A 20,629-nucleotide genomic window follows, 5' to 3' on the forward strand; every position below is an offset into this window, starting at 1 on the left:
CTTTAAAAGATGCCATAGAATCAGAATCATCTGGATGCATCAAAATGTAACGATTCATGGGAATATGATAGAAACAGTGTGATAACATACATTAGGATGAGCACACACAAAAGATGAATGCTAGCAGCCTTACAATAACAATCAGTTTCTTTCCACGAAAAGTTTTCATTACGGACAAGTTTCTTCTAAGTTCCATCTACCCCATCCCCCCCCCCCTCATTCTCCCACAATCGGCTACCAGTCTCATTCCACTAAACTCACATAACATGCCATTTATGATACCAGAATGCTATGTTTGACTAGAGCATATCACTGGTCGCTATCTCTGTTTGCTTGAGATTGCATTACACATGCTCTAAAGCTGGTGACAGCTGAAGTGGCGCACCGCATCTCACCGCGTCGACTGCAGAACACGAGGTTCCCGTCGCGGCGTGGGAGGGATAGGCAATCCATCATGCGGAGATTGTATGTGCATGACAAGGCTATGATAAAGGACATTCGGATATCGAATATCCGTGGCAACCGGCAATCTCGTGAGCGAGTAACCTTTATCTCATTCTTGCTGTGCACACTTCTAAAAGTCTCACTAATGTGAAAGGGCTTCTGAACTTTCCTAGCTTGCATCCCCCTCTCCCTACATAGAAAAACACTTGATACCCAATTATATTAAAGGCTAATGGATTTAATCCGATCTTTTAGATAACTCATAATGAATACATCTGTAAGAATTGCATGGGAAGATCGGAAGATGGGAACAAATGGGTGCTGGAACACGTGACAGCATTTAGTAAACAGGTGCATTTTGTAATAAGGGATGGGAGACCAACTCCGCGCTTCAGGATTTTATGGTCGTCTAATTTGTCAACTTGTTCGTTCTCAGCGGCGCAGCCTTTCCATCTTGGACAATCTCAGAAAGACATTCCATGCCATGAATGGAGGCTAGTGGTGTGTGTGACTGGAGTAGAATCAGAAGATTCTGTATAAGCTGTTATTTTTGCGAGGGTTTAATTTTCACGAATTTTTTGAATCACAGTTGGACCATGAATTTATCAACACATGAAAATGTCATCATACACTACGGTAATGAAGGCCTCTGTGTCACTTCGCGAAAACAACATCAGGCGAAAATGTCCGTGACCTCCTCATTCGCGAAAATATCTGTACGCGAAAATAACAGCATACACAGTAGTCATGTTATGGCTGCCATCTGCTTTCTTGATATAAGCATGGGGTGAGAGTTTTACAGAGTTTTTTTTTTCCAAATATTCCTCTCAAAGTTTTCACAGAGTCAGCAATGGTCAGCTCTGTTGACCTTTCGGGTCAACAAACAATTTTATTCTCATTGACAATATCGAGAAATTCGTCTGGTATCAGCATTCCTAAACCAGAGGTCCAATCAACCCATCGTCGCCAATTTACTGTAATCTTACGCATAGTATTTTGAGATACATTGGTTCCAACAAGCAGTGGGTTGGATAAGACCACATTCTCCTCATGTTGTTGACATTCATGTCTTCTAAAGTCATTAAATTACTTGCATCAATTAGGGACAATGAGCAGATTCCGACTGCATGCGATGAATAAAACATTCTGCAGAAAGTGTATGGGCAGAAGTGCATCAGCGAGAAAATTGGAAATTTAAAAAGCTGTAAGACAAAGTAACTTAAATACAAGTAGAATACGAGAATATGTACAGATTAATTTCACATAGCCAACAATCACATAGAAACTGGGTTGGGTTTTGTCATGTTAAAAAAAATACCACTCCACATGACTTTTCTGTTCACTTACTTGAAAAAAACCCCAGACTATTTAAAAGACCTTTTATAATGCAATGTTGCCAGTTGGAAAACAAACAACATCTATGATTTCAAGTAGTGTGTATTCACAAAAACTAGATGCAATATCTCAAACATTCTCCTTGCATTTCAACCTTAAACACAAGCACAGGAAACAGATATATAAAACATATATCCCACACATACATACTTAGCTACATAGATAAGATGTCATGCCAAGTAAACCAAATCAAATATATAAAACATATATCCCACACATACATACTTAGCTACATAGATAAGATGTCATGCCATGTAAACCAAATCAAATATATAAAACATATATCCCACACATACATACTTAGCTACATAGATAAGATGTCATGCCAAGTAAACCAAATCAAATATATAAAACATATATCCCACACATACATACTTAGCTACATAGATAAGATGTCATGCCAAGTAAACCAAATCAAATATATAAAACATATATCCCATACATACATACTTAGCTACATAGAGAAGATGTCATACCATGTAAGCCAATCTCCCTGGAAATCTGGAAATTATGTCAAATTCCTCGTGTATCATGTAGCTTGCCATAGACATGATTCATCACTTTCTGCCTCTAACACCTTGAAACCTATATTTCTGTTTTGGCAGGTCTGGATTTCATCGCAGGCTAGACAGCATAAACAGACGTGATCATATTTGAATCAAGGAAACATATGAACAGACAAATTATGTGATGTTCTCTCTCTCTTCTCTATCTCTCTTTCTATCTCTTTTTCTTTCCCTCAATTTATTTGTGGACACCTTGACGAATCATAATCCCCTTGAATGACTGGTGGAGCGTAATGCCGCACTGTCATCAAATCGACGTCGGCACGGATCGCGAGGAGTAGGGTTTCGGGCCTGGGCATAATTAACTACAACGAATCAACCAGCCGCAGTGTGAATTCTGATTTGAATGTATATATTTGCACTGCAAACACTGCGTGCGCGAAAACAAACTATGGCATGGGGATTAATGATGGATAAGAGGTTATCTATGAGTTTAGTATTTCCCTGTAAAAAAAACCAAAACACCATCACTCTGGAGGGCATAAATAAAAAAAAAGGGTACACCAATCAAAGTTGATCGATGATGATTAATTCAGGAAAATGAGTGTGTGTACAATGTCAGGTTTTTGGGGGTTTTTTTCAAATCTTAATGCTGGAATACTATAGAGGCTATATATCATGTGAGTAATATGTCTCAGGAACTGGGACTGGTAATACAACATTTCAAGTGGTCGACTCAAAGAACCGATCTGACTGACTGAGTAAGAAGTATTATCACGTAATAAGAGACAAAAATTGAGATTTCCCATATCACACACACACATACATCATACGATACAGTGCATTTGTGTTGTGGTAGGCAATATTTTCTCAAGCTGTTCATAATGCACACATGAATTGACTTACAATATTGAAAAATATTGCAAAAGATTTATCATGATGTCTACTACATAATCAGGTAATCAGCATGTGGGATATCTACAGCACATGTGGAAACCTTCTTCAATCAGTCATCTATTAGTTTTTCTAACGAGACCAAACATAGGGAAATAGTACATCAACTCTACTGGATAGCATGTATAACAAATGTGGTGGAACAAAACTCTCGACATTTTGACAAAGCAGTGATGCCCTGACATTAGCTTTGTCACACACAAATGAATTATGCACTACCATTATGAAAGCTACCATTATTGCCCACTTGGGGACCCCAAGAGGTGGATTTCCATTTCTCGAGAGGGTTAGGTTAGTAAATTCTGAATTACAGATGCACAAATAGACATTCTGGATACCTTCTTTTTTTTTATCCCATTTTCCTGAATTTGAACAAAGAAGACAGAGGAAACGTGACCCTCACATGATTTGCAGGTGTTTGTGTGAGTGTTTTCTTTTCTCAGAAGCACTCAGTGCCTGTTTTTGTGTTTCTTTGTACACATTGTGGTTTATTTTCAACCTGATTCTAAAGCACACATATCAATTCAACAAATCAGGAGTGGGAGGGAGGTGGGGGGGGGGGGGTAGGGAGTTGTGATGGGCTTGACTGGCTTAATGTTTCAGACTGCCAGTGGAATCAGGCCTTTCACAAGGTTATGCTTGTTTGCACTTTTTCCCATGGGCGATCTTAAATGGAATTCCAGAATTGGAATAGGAATGGTTGTAACGAAGAGAGAGAAAAGGGAATCAGGAGTTTACAATGATACGGTTTTCTTTCCATGACAGATAACTGCAGCTCCATTTTCCTTTTTTTTTTCTCTTTTTCTTTGAGATGGATGCCAAGTTTTTTAAAGTACATTAAAGCCATCATCGTTTATGTCTAGAAAATGGAGGCACTGAATATGGGAAGATGCCAGTGGAAGAAAAACATGACAATACTATTCATGGCATTTTCGTGAAAATTGCTATAGGCACCTGGGCCACAAGTCATTCGAAAATGTACTCGTTCCCATTTCCCCTCCCCTACTCCAAAAAAGAATCTAAAATAGAAATGCAATATTTCTAACATTACGTGAAGTTTGTCTTGACACTTTTATTACAAGAACAAACTGCTAAGTTCAGTTGTAGAGGAAAAAAAAAACAATTTATGATATTTCAATGCAGTGTGAATGTGAAGTATTAACACGGCTTGATATCTAATATTTCAGCATTTCCAACCAAGAAATGGCCTGATATATCCATTGCTACAACCATACTATATAGGCAGACAGAGAGAGAGAGAGAGAGAGAGAGAGAGAGAGAGACAGAGAGAGACAGAGAGAGAGAGGGACAGAGAGAGAGATAGAAAGAGAAAGAGAGAGATAGAGAAAGAAAAAAGAGAGATAGACAGAGAAAGAAATAGAGATAAATGGAGCGAGAGATATAAATAGACATTAACATCAAAGAGATAAATAGAAGGGGAAAAAGACCGAGAGATATGTACATAGAGAGAGAATTAAATAGACAGATGTAAACATGGTAAGATAGAGATTGACAGATAGAAAAACAGACAGATAGATAGACAGATAGATAGATTGATTGACAGAGAAATATAAAGATAAAGAAAAGAATAGACTGACGAATAAATGGTAAAATAGAGATAGACAAATAGATAGATAGATAGATAGATAGATAGACAGAAAGATAGATAGATAGATATATAGATAGACAAATAGATAGATAGATAGATAGACAGAAAGATAGATAGATAGATAGATAGACAAATAGATAGATAGATAGATAAATAGACAGAAAGATTGATAGATAGATAGATAGATAGATAGATAGATTGAAAGAGATATAAGGATAAAGAGAAAAAATAGACTGACAAATACATGGTAATAAAGAGATAGACAAACAGACAGATAGAAAGATATATTGACAGAGAGATATGTAGATAACTACAGCCATAGAAATAGATAAACTTGGTAAGGTTGAGATAGAGAGAAAGAAAGAGAGACAGACAGACAGACAGACAGAGAGATAGATGGATTGACAGATGATAGGAGAGCTAGGAAACAAAATGCTATTTGCAATATCTCTTCATGAGATATTCATGAACTCTCTTCTGCATTTGACAAGCTAGACGTTGCATTTTTCGAAATCCCCGGCACACATGACGAAGGTCGATGCAACAACACTTTAATACTCTCTGAAAGGAAACAGAAAAACAACAACAGGATGTATCGAGATAATGGATACAACTCTGTACTGGACATCCTAAAATCAAGTTTGAAAAGTGCCTGAATTCCTTTTTATTCCCTCTGGCTTGGACATGCGACAGTATAACAAAGTACTGTATTCATTTCAACTCATTCTTATGTGATTTTCTGAAAAACAAGCAAACAGATGTATAATAACAACGTTGTAAGTACTGTAAAAGTGGATACTTTCACGCGACTAATTTTTCGCGTTCAGCGGGGTAAGAAGAATTTTGCGTGTTTTTAATTCTGTGGAATCGAGACCTCAACTACTGGAACATATGGCAGGCAAAAATATTCGCGTGCTTTTATTTTCGCGCTAGTTTCTGGTTGCGCGAAATGCGTGAAAATTTCAACACCGTGAAAATTTCCACTTTTATGGTACACAAAAATTCATATACATTAAAGAGAAAAGATAAGATGAAAGAAAGGGAAAAGAAAGAAATTTTCAAATAGTGACAGTCTTACAAAATACTGCATTCACCCCTCCTACTCCTCCCCCCTCCATCCTCCCATTCCTCATCCCTAACTGAGAACATCAAGATGGATCTATCTGCATCCAAGGCTATAAGGGATGTAATCAATGCCCCGGCTGGATGGACGTTCATTTGGTCACCACCTGGACTGACCGCCGATAGCCACATTATCTCCAGGAGGTCATCTTATACCGTGTGTCCGCATGGTGTCTCGACAGAGAAAATAAATGCGGGATGACATCCCTCGTCACATCAAATTCATCAAGTCCATTATGGGTGTCATCAAGCCATCTTTATCTCTTCCAGTATCCTCCTCCTCCTCCTCCTCTAATGGGAATGGGCGCTGATGGTGATGTAGGTAATGGCGTTAAGAAGGAGAACGTTAAAGACCAAAGGGCTTTTTACACTTGTAAATTTTTGCTTAGTCCCGTACCAACGGTGGGGCTAAGGGGGGGGGGGGGGGGGGCCTTAGCCCCACCGTTGGTACGGGACTATCCTTAGCCCATTTCCTGTTTACACTCGTTTTTGCCAAAGTGGGCTAGCCCCACCGATAATCCTGTACTATCTGGCCCTGCAAAATAGCAGGGTTAGCATCGCAGTTGCGGTGCTAGCACCAATTGCGGTGCCAAGCAAGTGAGTGTAAACAGAATGAAAAAATAATCCGGGGCTAAGCAACGGAGAAGAAGTCCGACCCCAACTGACCAATCAGAAACGAGGTAATCAAGTGCTGCCGATGCGTGCGTGTACGTGTTCAGTGCACAGCGTAATCATGAATATTCATGTGGTTTGAAAAGTATCGGACTAAGAAATATGAGTGTAAAAAGGTAAATTTTCTCCTTAGCCCCGGACAAGAGCTTAGTACGGGACTAATTGGCGAGTGTAAAAAGCTGAAAAAATTGGTACGGGACTAACGATGGTCCTGGGTCAGAGAAAGTACGGGGTTAAGAAACACAAGTTTAAAAAGGGCTCAAGTAGTGTGGGGGGAGAGAGGGGGGTTGCCCTGATCAAATGGATCCTCATTCTCTGACCACTGGCATATATTTGAAAGCCATGACTAGCATAGGCCTGCAAGAATAGAATTGCTGGCCAGCAAATATGCGCATGGAAGCCAAACGCTCTTTGGTAACGGTCAACTCGAGACAAGAATCTCTGGGTGCGTGTGTGCTGCCTGTAAAACTAGACAAGATTTGTTACAGGGATTCACAAATATATTATGCGAGCCAAGCTAGCATTCTCATTTCATGGTCTCCAAACACTATCTGGTCTTTAACCGGTTGCATGCTATGAACCAGGCATGCCCACATGTTGACCCTATGAATTTATTCAAACTTATTCAAATATTCAATTTATTCAAATTTATTCAGAAAAACTGACAGGAAAAGGAAGACCTGGGGACTGCTTCATGAAACTTTTTGTCAGTGATTTACACCGACAACTGTTAAAAGCTACTGAAATCCTTGCGTCTGATTGGCTGATAGCAAATTTGTCGGTGAAAACCTCCGACGAACTCGTTGATGAAACGCCCCCCAGAGTGAGTGTTCATCCTCGTGGCAAGTTTATACGCATATCAGAAATCACATAGCTATAGAGTGTCTATTCAAGTGCATGAAATATCTGTGAAGACTTTGGTATAGGGTAGGGCTTCTTGCTGGGCTGGAAAGGATGCCAGCAAAGCCTTTATTGTGAGTAAGACAAAATATTATTGCTAAGGAAAGTAATTGGCATTTGAAAGCCCCTTCGCTGCAATCAAGGATTTAAAATGTATCAAAAGCTGAATACTCTGAGCAAATCAAGTTTGAAAGAAATAAACACAGTCACAGAAAATATGACATGGTACCCATGCCGCATGTCCCATTGCTTCTCCTTCACCACCCCTCCCCCCTCCACCACCCCCCTCCCCCTACCCCCCTCCACCCCCCCCCCCCCCCCCCCCCACCCTGCAGCTATCTGTCACCCCTTTGGTAGTCGATTGGAGTGAAGCAAGAGAAAACTCAGCCTGTCAGTTGACACAAGGTTTGATGGAACACTTATCGAGGGCTAGTGCTTGATGTCCCTAATGGTCTTAATGGAATTATGCATCATTCATCAGGGATACAGCAGCTATAGCTCTGTCAGTAGACAACAAAAAAAGAGAAACAAAATGAAACAAAAACTACTCTCCTGCACAGATGACTTCGCACATCATCCTCACACAGCAGAGCTATCTATATGGCATAAAGACTGCCTCATTTGCATGTGTATATATAACTTTTGCTGTGAAGAATTATTAACTAACGCTCCATTATGATCAGGTTACAAAAACAAGAAAAATGGGTCTTTGTAGGAGCAATTGCAAGCTGGTTACACAATACAGCCTAACGAAGGAACCTGATATGTCTTCTGATTATAAAGATACCTCATATTCACAGTGGCGGATTCAGAGGGGGCGCACAGAGTGCGCGTCCCCTCTTTATTTTTTGTTAAAACAAAACAAATAAAAAGAAAAAGTGGGGGGTGCATGTGCCCCCTTTAATTTTGTTTAAGGTGCCTCCCCTTTACGGATTTCCTGGATCCGCCCCTGTATTCATCAGACTCTTGATGCTTTCTGATGGTATAGAACTTGTCCCACTTCCAATTTCGAACAAATCGACCGCAGACAGGGGGCTAAAAGACAAACAGAGTTTTGAGAAAATCGGCTGTGGAGTTCAGACTGAGGCTGTCAGGCCTCTTGAACAAAATTTTGCAGTTTAGGCCTACTGTAAACATTGATATTTTTGCACAATTAACTTTTCATGTTGAGTGACTCAAAAACATATTTCCTGGTTCTTGAATTTGTGCTGCACCACTGATTTATACTCTTATGTTTCATCCATTAACAGAAAAGTTGTGCTGTCCAATCCATTTGAATGTACAGCCTACAGAGAAACTACAAGTCCTGCACACACAAATGTGCTCAAATGAATACTACTAGGGCACACGCACACACACACACACACACACACACAAACAAACAAACAAACACAAACTCCTACCAGGGACACAGCACTGACGCAGCCCATGGATCTAACCTGTTCAAAATACGCAAGAAAAATTGTGAAAATATTTTTGCCGGTTCTAGAATTCACACTAGCCAAAAGTAGCCTGAATTATGCAAAAACGAATGTACTGAAAAATGTCTGCATTTACAGTTTCCCTAAAACAATGGAGAAACATGATTAATAAAACATCACACACTCTACATTTCATGACTTTTGCAGACCTCGAAATTTTGCCTGAAGATAAGATATCAAATTTTTATTGCAAAAGAAATGTCATACGTCTTGCTTTTCTTCGAAATTGCCATGAAACAATAAATGCACCTTACCAAAAATCTTGCTTCCCTGAAACTCTGGGGTAGATAACAAATTCCTCCAAGCTTTTTTAAACTCTTCCCAAACGAATATGCAGACTTCGTGTAACTGAAGTCAATTTGCAATTCTGGGCAGCAACTTACAAGGTATGACCTTTACGCAAGTTACACATGTTTGCAAACACAACTCTTCAAAGATCCCTTTGTTGACTAATTCCTGCCCTGTTTGCCCAAAGTAGCTATGTTTGCACTTTTATATCTGTTTAACAGGTAGTTCTGCCCTCAACATGTCACGCCTGCTCATGGCTTGGAATATGGCAATATTGATCAAAGGTTCTTAGAAGAATATAAGTCTCACACAACATTCTTTGCAATTAAAGTGCTCCCCAGTAAAGAATGATGGATACACTTGAAAATGAAACCCAATGTAGATTAGTTTGCTCAGTGGAAATCCTCTCAAAACTTTAAACCTGTTGAGTGTGTGCAGGTGTGCACAAGAGTTTTTCAAGAACATGGGGGGGGGGGAAATCTCAAAATTTATAGCAAACAATGAATACTTGTGTCTCAGTTTCTCTCTCTCTCTCTCTCTCTCACTCTCTCTCTCTCTCTCTCTATTTCTCTGTCTAATCTATCTCTCTGGTTCATCCACAGAGATTATTATGAGGCAAACAGAGTAAAACATTGAAAAAAGGCAAAAATTACACGTAGCACACAAGACTAGTGCATCATAGAGTTTAACATTCTTCTCCATACATGGAAAGCACTACATTCTTCAGCTCCATAATGTTTGCAAAAGCTTGTTTCAGAATACATCCCTGGCAGAAATCTCCGTTCACGTAATAGTAAACGATAAACAATTAAAAGAACAATCTCGACTCTCGGAGAAAAAGCCTTTGTTTCTGCAGCCCCATCTCTCTGGAACGCTCTTCCACTGAGGATCTGATCAGCAGAAACCATTAAGACATTTAAAAAGCTTCTGAAGTCATATATGTTTGCATCTTGTTTTGGTTGAATATTCATTGAATTGCTCATCAAGTAGGCCTATACATTTCCATCTCTTTCTTCTTCTTCAGCCTTCTTATGTTCAACTAAATAATGTATGTTATTCTCTTAATATGTCCCTCTGCGCCTCAGAATAGGCTACCAGATCGATGGCGCATAACAAATGCTGTACTTATTATTATTATTATTATTATTATTATCATTATCTATTTGTACAATATATTCAAATGCCAATATAGGTCTGGATAATTATAACTTTATAAACTTGTGATGTTGCAAAAAAAAAAAGATACTCTTAAATACATGTAAGGACTGCTTGTTTGCCCCACATTTCCCTCTCATATGATTCTAGATGTAACTTGACAACCTACATTTTTAAACCAACAAAATTACTTCCCTCATTACATATCATGACTGAAAGTCTAAATGGTTATATTAAAAGCAAGACTGTTTTTCTTCTGGCAATCAATCTATCTATCTGTCTCTTCATGGCTATCTATCTATCTCTTCATGGCTATCTATCTATGCAAAAATATTTCTCCCAATTGAGTTATTTATCCCTCTTTTTACTCTCAAATCATTAATAATCTATGTCTCTCTATCCCCAGTTATCTTCCTCTTTCTTTCTACTATTTCACTCTATATCTCTATTTCTCATTGTCTTTCAATACATCTATATGTTTTTTGTATAACCTATCTACCTTTTTCTGTCAAACTATGTATGTATCCATCTATCTTGATCTATCTATCTTTACCTCCTCAAGCAATTATTTGATAATATTGACATCATTATGCTTGTTTGTTAAAAACACTCCCCATTTTTTTTAACAACTAGGAGCTGCCAAGATATCAAGTTCATCCTTAAGCTACATCTCATGTGGTTTTTTTCTCTCTCTCTCCTTTATTTTTGAAGTCTGCGCTGTTATTGGCAAGTCTGATCATATCAAGTGTGTATCATCGGCAGACTGTGAAAATACTGTAGTCAAGTATTTTGTTTTGGTTGAAAAATCGGAGAACCAATGAGATATCAGCTATCAAATACATGCAGAGATTGAATGAAATTCTACACTCATCATTAAGGACGTGCCACGTTGAAGTCGATGAAGTATTTGGTGTTTAATTTGGTTGCTGGAATTGTTCAAACAGCGAGAGAGATTGAGAAACAGATTTAAAAAAAGAGAGAAGTGAAACCAAAAGGAGAGTAAGAAATACAAATGGATGGCAAAACACAGATGGGAGATACAAAGGGAAAAAGGTGAAGGCTCCCTGGAAACTGTCATAGTGAATCCCGATACCATGGATGGAAGAAAAAACCTGTTTCCGTCACGGCAGGAAAACTCCTCAACAACGAAGTGGAGCAAACCCCAAGGACAGTCACAATCAATATCCTCATCTTGTCTTCCGTTACATCGGAACTGAAGGTAGCTCTCCCATCATAAGATATCCCCTCCCCTATTTTCTTTCTTTCCTTTAAAGCCCTATCTTCCCCCACCTCCTCCCCCCCCCAAAAAAAAAAACATCTTCTACTTGAAGATCAAGAAAACTGGGCCTGTTGAGCATAAGATGGTTTTAGGCAAAGAGAACAAATTTCCTATATATGTCTGTTTCTTATTGCAACTGATTGACAAATTGCCCAACATCGACATTTTATAAAAAAAGGAGGTTGTAGGTTTGAATCTTGCCAGAGTATGTATGCCCATGATTTTGATCATGGCCATTACCAAACACTGGTTAATTTGTTGCATTACATGTACTTATGTCGTTGTAGGCAAATTTGTCAATCAGTTGCAATAAAAAAAAAAACTAAACACATGCATTTCATTAATTTGAATGTCTGTTTTTGATTTTTTTTATACGTCTTCGCAATTATACCCTGGTGGGTGCAACACTGCTTGATAACCAATAAATGATGCATTCCAGCTGCTGCATTCCAGCATTGCTGGACAGATCATAATTACTTATAACTTTTGATACATCAAGGATACAATAGCCGGGACATGCAGAACACTACAACACTGATTCGATAGAATTATTGAAAGATGAATGACTGTATACAATGTACGTCATTGCTAAACATAAAGGTATGTTATTGTGATGCATTAGATCATGCAGTCTGTTTTTCTTGCTTCCTGGCTGTTGTTTTATTGGTTTTTGTGTGTGTGTGTTCAGCCCTCAGGTCTGTTGTGTAACCAAACAATGTCACCTTTGTGTTTTGATAAAAGACATTATTTTTGTTTAATCTTGATAACAAAGCAGAATTGTCATGGAAACCTGTTGCCATGACAACCAGACGTGCTGGGCCAAAGCAAAGCGATCTTCTGATCAATATCTGCTGTACGCATGAATTCAACAGTGAAATTTGTGAATCCACTGTCAAATTTGTAACTTCCAAATTCAGTACTCAATTCATTTTATTTTCTTTGTCATGTGCTAAGAAAAAAAAAAGCGCAGTCACTGACGAATCGTATCAGATGGAATATTTTTGTGGTCTTACCGTAATGGAAGACAAATCTCTATCCACAATACATGAGGTCAATGATCCCAATTTGTTTTCTCCTCCTAGATCCTTTCAGACACCACAGCCAAGCAGGTGTTTCAGCCACCTGTGTGTATCCCAGCATGCATTACACATTCTTCCTATACGCCGCTTCTCTGCAAAGCAGCATTGATTCTGTGCGTCCCTGTGACGTTGCGTCTCGATTTTATGCCTGCTTTTCGGTATTCATGGTTTCTGACGCGTCTGCATCTTCAATCTCACCCTCTCTCTCTCTTGTTCTTTCTATCTTCATGTCTACCCATAATAATCTCCACTCATCTTTTTCTTTTGTTTTTCTGTTTATTCATCTTCCATCTGACCATCCTGTCTCTCCCTCCGTCCTCAAACCATCTCCTCCTCCCCCTGGCATCACTCTTTGCAGCTGGGAAAGTTTAATGAATGCTGGACAATCTATCACATAAAAATCTCTCTCTCAAAAAAAAAAATACAAAGGCTGGTCACAGAGCATTCTAAAATTAGCAGCTTGACCTTAGAAGGCACGAGCTGACAAAGGCAGCTTTACTGAGGGCAGCAGAGCCATAGAATGATGCTGAAGAGATATGATGAAGGAGAGAAATATATATATATATATATATATATATATATATATATATATATATATATATATATATATATATATATGTATTATATATGTATACATACATACATACAGAGAGAGAGAGAGAAAGAGAGAGAAAGAAAGATAATTAAGAGACAGACAGGTATATGTAGAGAGAGAGAGAGGGAAATAGAGAGATACATAGCCAGAAATATACACAAATAGACACACATCCAGGAGAGAGAGAGAGAGAGAGAGAGAGAATATATAAGGGGACATAAACAGACATTAACTGATGAAAAGAGAAATTTAAACTAGGCATACAGATAATAAGGAATGGACAGACAATAACAATAGCAGGACAATGACAGGTGGATATGGAGAACAACAACAACAACAACAACAAAATTAGAGGATTGACAAATGCCAGAGAGGCAACTAATGGAGTATGTTGTCTCATGTGAAGAAACAAAATCAAGACATCACTTTTTGTGCTTCATTATTATTACTCTTCCTTTTGCTATTAAGCTCTTCATTTCATTGATGATTCACACCTCTGTACCTACCTCTGTATCCCTCTAGATTCTAGTTTATGAATGATTTCACAGAACACCTTGTATACATATAGACACAAGGGCCATTATCATACACTGACTGTGCAAAATTTTGCCTGGGGTGAAATGTCACAAATGTACATTGCAGTGAAGTTGTGCCAGGCAACAGTGCTAAATGCAACCTGAAACATCCCCATAAATATTGCACACAGGACAGGGATGGAGCCCCCCTCCCCCCCCCCCTCATCCCTGCTCAATCTTTTACTTTTGTGTGAAGTTTCCTGTAACAATTTTGCGGTTTGAAAGCTGACGACACAGAAACTGCACAAGATCTTTGTCACAGGATTTTTACTGTTAAAATGTGCAGCTTGATAGCCACACTGCAATGACAATTGCATGCAGCAGATTACGGTGCCATTTATTGAAAGTGGTGAATACTAGCAAGTTTTGCAGCGGTGCCATAACTCTGTACTTCTTTATTGGAGCGTGAATGAATAGAATGACACATCAGTCAACACATCATGATTTTTAGCTTTACATTTTCAGCTGTACATCAAACTCAGTCGATGATGTGCCAATGCAAGTGCCCATATTTTTATTCAAACACACAAATCAAATCACCAAATGCCACAGTACAATGAAAGCTTCACTCGTGATTCCATTCCTGTCACATTAACTTGCACTCTGGTGATTGAATATCAATCGGTGTTCCCTATTTGATTTGTGAGTAAACTGTAAGTTTCTGTCACTGTTTTTGTGTGCAAAAGTCATGCCAGGTCAATATAACTATACAATGTCTGTAGTACTTAACTAGTCATTTGAAAGAAAAATAATTAAACATTTGTCATAGAATTTACATCAAAGCAATGCTTGGCATTTTCTCTACAACTCTGCTCATTGCATGCCCAGTGTAAAAAGAATCTACAAAAAAAGGCTACACTGATCTGAAAAACAGAATATTTTCCCAAAGCGTGACTACACTGCAGTCTCAGAAAAATGTGGCACACAGGGAGTTTACACTGTGGCACATAAAGAGTTAATTGACAATTGACACCAAATCCTGACAACAATGATGACGATGACAATGATATTCACAGCTGTCACTGGAATGATGATGCTGATGAGGCAGAAATAAATTGCTTCAAAACTCCTCATCACACAACAGCGTGCACCACCACTATGAACTCCTCCAAGGAATCTACAGAGCCAGCACGAATGCTGTCGGCAAAACGAACTGTCGCTGATGGTGACTGATTAAGCACACACAGCCTACCGTAAGTCTGAGTTTTCAACCTTGATTGCATTTGAGGTCACTTTATTCTCTCCTGCTTCCCCTTTTGGCAAAACCAGAATAATTGCCCCATTTACCACATATAGGAGCGTGAAATATATACGTGTGTGTTTGTGTGTATATAAAGTAGATTTAATTCTTCCGACTAGCCGAGATGTGCTGCCACCTAAGTATTGTAGAGTACAGATGGCATTTCTAGCATATTCATGTACATATACATGCATGTCTCCTCAAAATGCTGTCCTAGGAATAGCAGACAGACCTGGCCTGAAAAAAAAAAAAAAAAAAACAGTGTAAAACATCAAATCTGTTGTTACATGCGCATGTGTTTGTATCAGAAGTGTATCTGCAATGGACTACCTCTAAAGTCAACGTCAATGTCTTGTAAGAGTGTTTTTTAATGCCACCTAGCCATCTCTACACTTCATGGTAACAAAGGAATCTCGGTGCATTTAATGTCTATGGTGTCTTCTAGCTGGCTGAGAGGAGGGTCTGATCTGTATATATAGACCACTAACATCAACTTACTTTTCGTCTTCTTTTTTTTTTTTGTGGGGGGGGGGGGGGGCAGGGCCCAAGAAAAAGTGATCCTGGAATAAAAATTCCCAGATCACTAACAAAAGCCAATTATCTGTTCCTTGCATCATTATCAACTTTTCATGCAAGTTTCATTCAAATGCATTCACAACTTTTTGAGTTATTTTGCAAACAGACAGACAAACCAATACCAATGAAAACATAAACTCTTGCCTTGGCAGAGGTAATAATAGTGATAACACAAACAGTAATGATAATCATGTTTGTAATGATACTTAGGAAAAGAAGATGATGTAGATGAAAAAGAAAATAAAAAAGAGGAGGAGGAAGGAGAAGTAGAGGAAGATAATTCATCTATCCAGAATTGTTAGCAGCATAAGACAAAGTACCCTTCTCCTCCTTCTCCTCCTCCTCGGATTACAAGTTACGCCAATCTGGTCTTTCCCACGGCAGACTCGAGATGGACCGATACAATGGCCGGCAGTGGGACGAGAAACGGGAGATGCAGAGACCCTGGTGGGCAAGTGGACAGAAACAGGCTATTGCCATGGCAACGGGAGGTTGGAGGGAAAGATGAGATGGATGCATTGCTCCCCATGCAGGACAAGGTATGGGGAGGGTGCTATGGGGGTGGTGGTGGGGGCGGGATGGGGAATTGGTTGGGGGGTGGGGAGGTAGGATGGACCTGTTTGAAGGCAGTCTTGTAATGACCTAGGTGTAGGGTTACCTGCAGCCGTATTCATAGATGAGCCACATCACAAACGACATACTGGATACAACACGATTGGTCCGTGAATGAAATGAATGGTCACCTTGCAATGTACATGATGCTGCTGTTGTGATTAGTAACAAGAGAACTTTATCGCTTTCACAGAAATGTGGACCTGACTTACTTCGCTTCAATGTAAAATCTAATAATACTGTTCAAGTGGTAAATTGAAATCTTGCATTCTATGTTAGTGAGTGCATTTTACTATGCTAAACAATTTCAGAAGGCCCTACCACTGCCAATAGCAACACGATACAATGTATTGTATAACCAGAAATGTTTGTGTGCATTTTAATTTCTCAAATTTTGCAAGAGCAAAGATTCATGAAATTAAAATACGAAGTTCAAGTTTGTGTCTTTGATATATGCATTAACTGCCAGTGGAAATTTTATGCCACGAAAAAGGTCGTCTGCCCCGATTTGTGAAAATTTCATGCTGCAAAAATATCTTATTATAAAAAACAAATACATACCAAGCTGACCACCAATTCTGTCACAAATCTAGATTGTATTCTTCAGCCTTTTTACTATTAAAAACTAAAAAAACATGAGGATCACTGCATATGGGAAGATGAAAGGTATCAGAAATACAAATAATCCACTAGGAGAGGACAAATGGAAATATAAGATGACACTTTTCTGGAATATCTCTCTAAATCTCATAAATCATCATATTTTGTCCCGGTCTCCTAATGCAGATGCAAATCACCACTGATGAAGAGCTATCTCAGTGGAAAAAAAAAAATTGCATGTCTGCACAACTTTGGAAACGTCATCAGCCGTGCCGACAATCAGTGTACCCTTTGAGACAATAATTCCAGCAGAGAAAGAAATGTTTTGGTAGATGTTTTTTTTTTCTTCTCTACAAGATATTCTGTGATGATAGATAACCAGCCATAGGGCTCTAAATCATGCATATCAATAGAAGAAAACTGCATGAAGGCAAACTTTAACACTTATGAATTTTCAAGGTTGTCATCTCGCACTAACAGGGCTGAATGTTTCATAAATAGCACAAAGAAATATCATAAAAGTGGAACATTTTGAGTGAGTAGTTTTTGTTTTTGCACTTGTGATAGCCGTGTGAGGTGAAATTGATGTTTTTAATTTGGGGGAATCAAAATATGAACTAGTATTACATATAGGAAGCAAAATTTTTGCATGCTTTTATTTTTGTGCTTGTTGCACATTATTCAAAATGCGCACAAATTTCCACTTTTACAGTACTATCACTCAAAGCAGCATCATTCTTCACACAATGTTTCCTACATTTTTAACCCGTTGAGGATGGACTGATTTTGCTACAACACGCATTTCCCATAGACACGTGCCTGAGTGTACTTGGGACTCGTCCTCAACGGGTTAATGTCACAGCCTTCTAGCAGGCAAGCATATGTAAGGCTACTGTTGTCAAATTTGCTCTCATATCAAATGCAATCCCATCCATCTTTTCATACCACACACCCCATACTGAGCACATTCTGCACTCAAACCTGTGCATACTGTAAAAGTGGATATTTTCGCGTGACTAATTTTTCGCGCTTTGCCGGGTCAGAAGAGTTTCGCGTGTTTTTAATTCCGCGGAATCAAGACATCACGCACAGGCACATATGGCAAGCAAAAATATTCGCGTGCTTTTATTTTCGCGCTAGTTTCTGATTGCGCGAAATGCGCGAAAATTTGAACACCGCGAAAATTTCCACTTTTACAGTACCCTCCCTAGCAAAACAGAACATGTTATTTTGTTACAAGAAAAACAGCTAACCATAGACTCAAGCATAATAGTGCAAACAACATGACTTTTAGTGATAATCTAAGGCATCCCATTCCAAAAGATGAACTCCATCCCCTTATCTTCTTCAAAAGTTTCTCAATTGCTCCAGACATCTTCCAATTAAAACACTGGAAATGCATGTTGCTCCTACATAAATTCAACTTCATGAGTCATACTTGCTACAACACTGTATGTAGCAGCTTTTCTTCCCAATACATATCCATGCATTTCCATACATGTAGTAATACTTTTTTGTCTTTTTTGTTTGTTTTTAAACCTGAAGCCTAATTCAGTGTAAGCAAGAAAGTGGACCCGGGGCACTGTTGCATAAAAGTTGAGATCAAACATATGGCAGAAAATCAAACATAAGTTCGATTCAATTCAATTCAATTCAATTCAATTCAATTCATTTACTTTCATGCTTCTCATTTATGAGTATTACAACATAAACAATAATACAAATTCTTTTACCTTTGAATACTCAATTCTGAATACTCAAGTCTTTGAATACTCAATTCTGATTGGCTGATACCTGACTTACAGTTGATTTTCTGACTTATGTTTGATTGCATCTATTCATGCCACAGGAACCCAGGTGTAACAAATCCACAGTTTGCACACAAAAGCAGAGTATATTGTAGCACAATGTAGCAAACATGAAGGGGATTCATTAATCCTAATTTACCAACAAACAAGCCCACAAATAGGTCCATTGGCATGCAGAGTACAGAGATGTAAATGTGACTCTTGTGACCGACTGTGACTCAGATCTTGTGATGGGTTCATCCAATGATTCCCCATATTCATAACATTCTGATGTATATTCTACTCCAGCTTCATGTCTATATGAGACCAACGGTGTAATGCTGGGTATATAACCCAAGGCATCTTTCTTTGATTTGAATGCATGATCTTGTCTTTCCTCTGCGGGTCATAATCCCCGACGACATATCTCGCTATCTCTCCAGTGTCCATTCTCCTATACCACGGCCCATTTTCCGGCTGATGATGACAAACATTAGGCCGTTTGGGCCCCGGCGGGCGAGCGTTAACTGCCTCCACTTAATTTCCCCCGCCACCGATCCAATGGATGAGAAAATTGGACATGCTGATTGCGAGAGCTCCAGGGGAAGTATTCTAACAATCGTGTCTCACGATCAAGTCCTTCCCGGCAATTCGCGTTACCTAATGGCGAGTACCACCGGCCGTATTCCGTCAGTTTGTTTCCCTAATTGGCAAAACTAATGATAGTGCATCGCAATCATCGGAATTCGGCAGGAACGTCCCATTGCAATATCTGCCCATCATGATCACGAGCGATGGTTCCTACACTAGCCTTCCCGCTTCAAAACTCCTCGGCTTCGTAGCTTGGAGCATACATCACTAGAAGTTCAAGCACAGCTTCATCATCAAGTTGATTATTTTCCACTTCTGTAAAATCTTTTGTATTAAGGGGGGGGGGGTTGGTGGGGGAGAAAAAAGGCCTACATAAGAGAAATATCTTCTATTTGGGGGCTTTGGGGTTGGTTGCTTTGCTTTTCATAGGATTATAGGGGTGCCTGATAGAGGTAACAGAATGGCAAGAGAGCTGAAAGAAAATGTGTATATCATCACATACAGATAGGTCTATTTTCTACAGCAGAAGTTAGTGCACATGATCAGAATATTGGATGTTAGATTTGCTTTTTTGTATGTATGTCTCCTTGACCATTTACAGGCATCTAGACTGATCCCTACGGCAATTACAATGAGTAGGACTGAACACACAATGCATGCATCAAAATGTAACAACTTTTTGCATTATTGTATGAAGTGTCAGACTTCAGAATGTCTATTTATCACAGTAAATTCTCTAAATGCACACACACATAGAGACATCTATTACGCCTTTGGTACACAGAGCCATACAATGTATTGGCTATTAATAGAAAAGTCAAAAGCATTGTATATTTATTGTTCTGTACTCCGTTCTGCCAAACACAAATCTATGGGAATACACACTTCCCATTTCAAATACTGGCAGCTGCACATGCAACATCTCCTTCTTTAACATCTACCAAGATGATGCTATGGTCCACCTGCACAGAGTGGCAAGGACTTTTCACACCTTTCCATTTTAAATCATTTCTCGTATCTCTTGCCTTCTGCAGAAACCTACAGGAAAGGGGCAGCCATTCACTTTTAGCGATACCCGTTACTGTTCTTTGTTACATTATTCTCTGTATTGATCCGACATATATTAAATTCATGAGCATAAATCACATGGCTTTCTGTCATCTCTTGCT

The 20,629-nt window shown here is 38.9% G+C and overlaps 1 protein-coding gene across 3 annotated transcripts in view; it reads right to left on the reverse strand.

Annotated features, from left to right (window-relative positions):
* The window catches only part of LOC139711151 (potassium voltage-gated channel subfamily KQT member 1-like), a 321,837-nt gene that overhangs the window by 101,573 nt on the left and 199,635 nt on the right, over positions 1-20,629 (reverse strand). The window contains exon 1 of one of the 3 annotated variants that reach the window (XM_071623067.1): positions 9,338-9,685. The exons of the other annotated variants lie outside the window; for them this stretch is intronic. The gene's annotated coding sequence lies outside the window, so the exon portion shown is untranslated. Of the gene's footprint in view, positions 1-9,337; positions 9,686-20,629 lie in introns of those variants that run through there. 3 annotated transcript variants of the gene reach the window in all.

The sequence above is a fragment of the Diadema antillarum genome, unplaced genomic scaffold (genome assembly GCF_040938485.1).
Source record: "Diadema antillarum isolate AM-2024a unplaced genomic scaffold, OU_Dant_1.0 seq00001619_RagTag, whole genome shotgun sequence".
NCBI lineage: Eukaryota > Metazoa > Echinodermata > Echinoidea > Diadematoida > Diadematidae > Diadema > Diadema antillarum.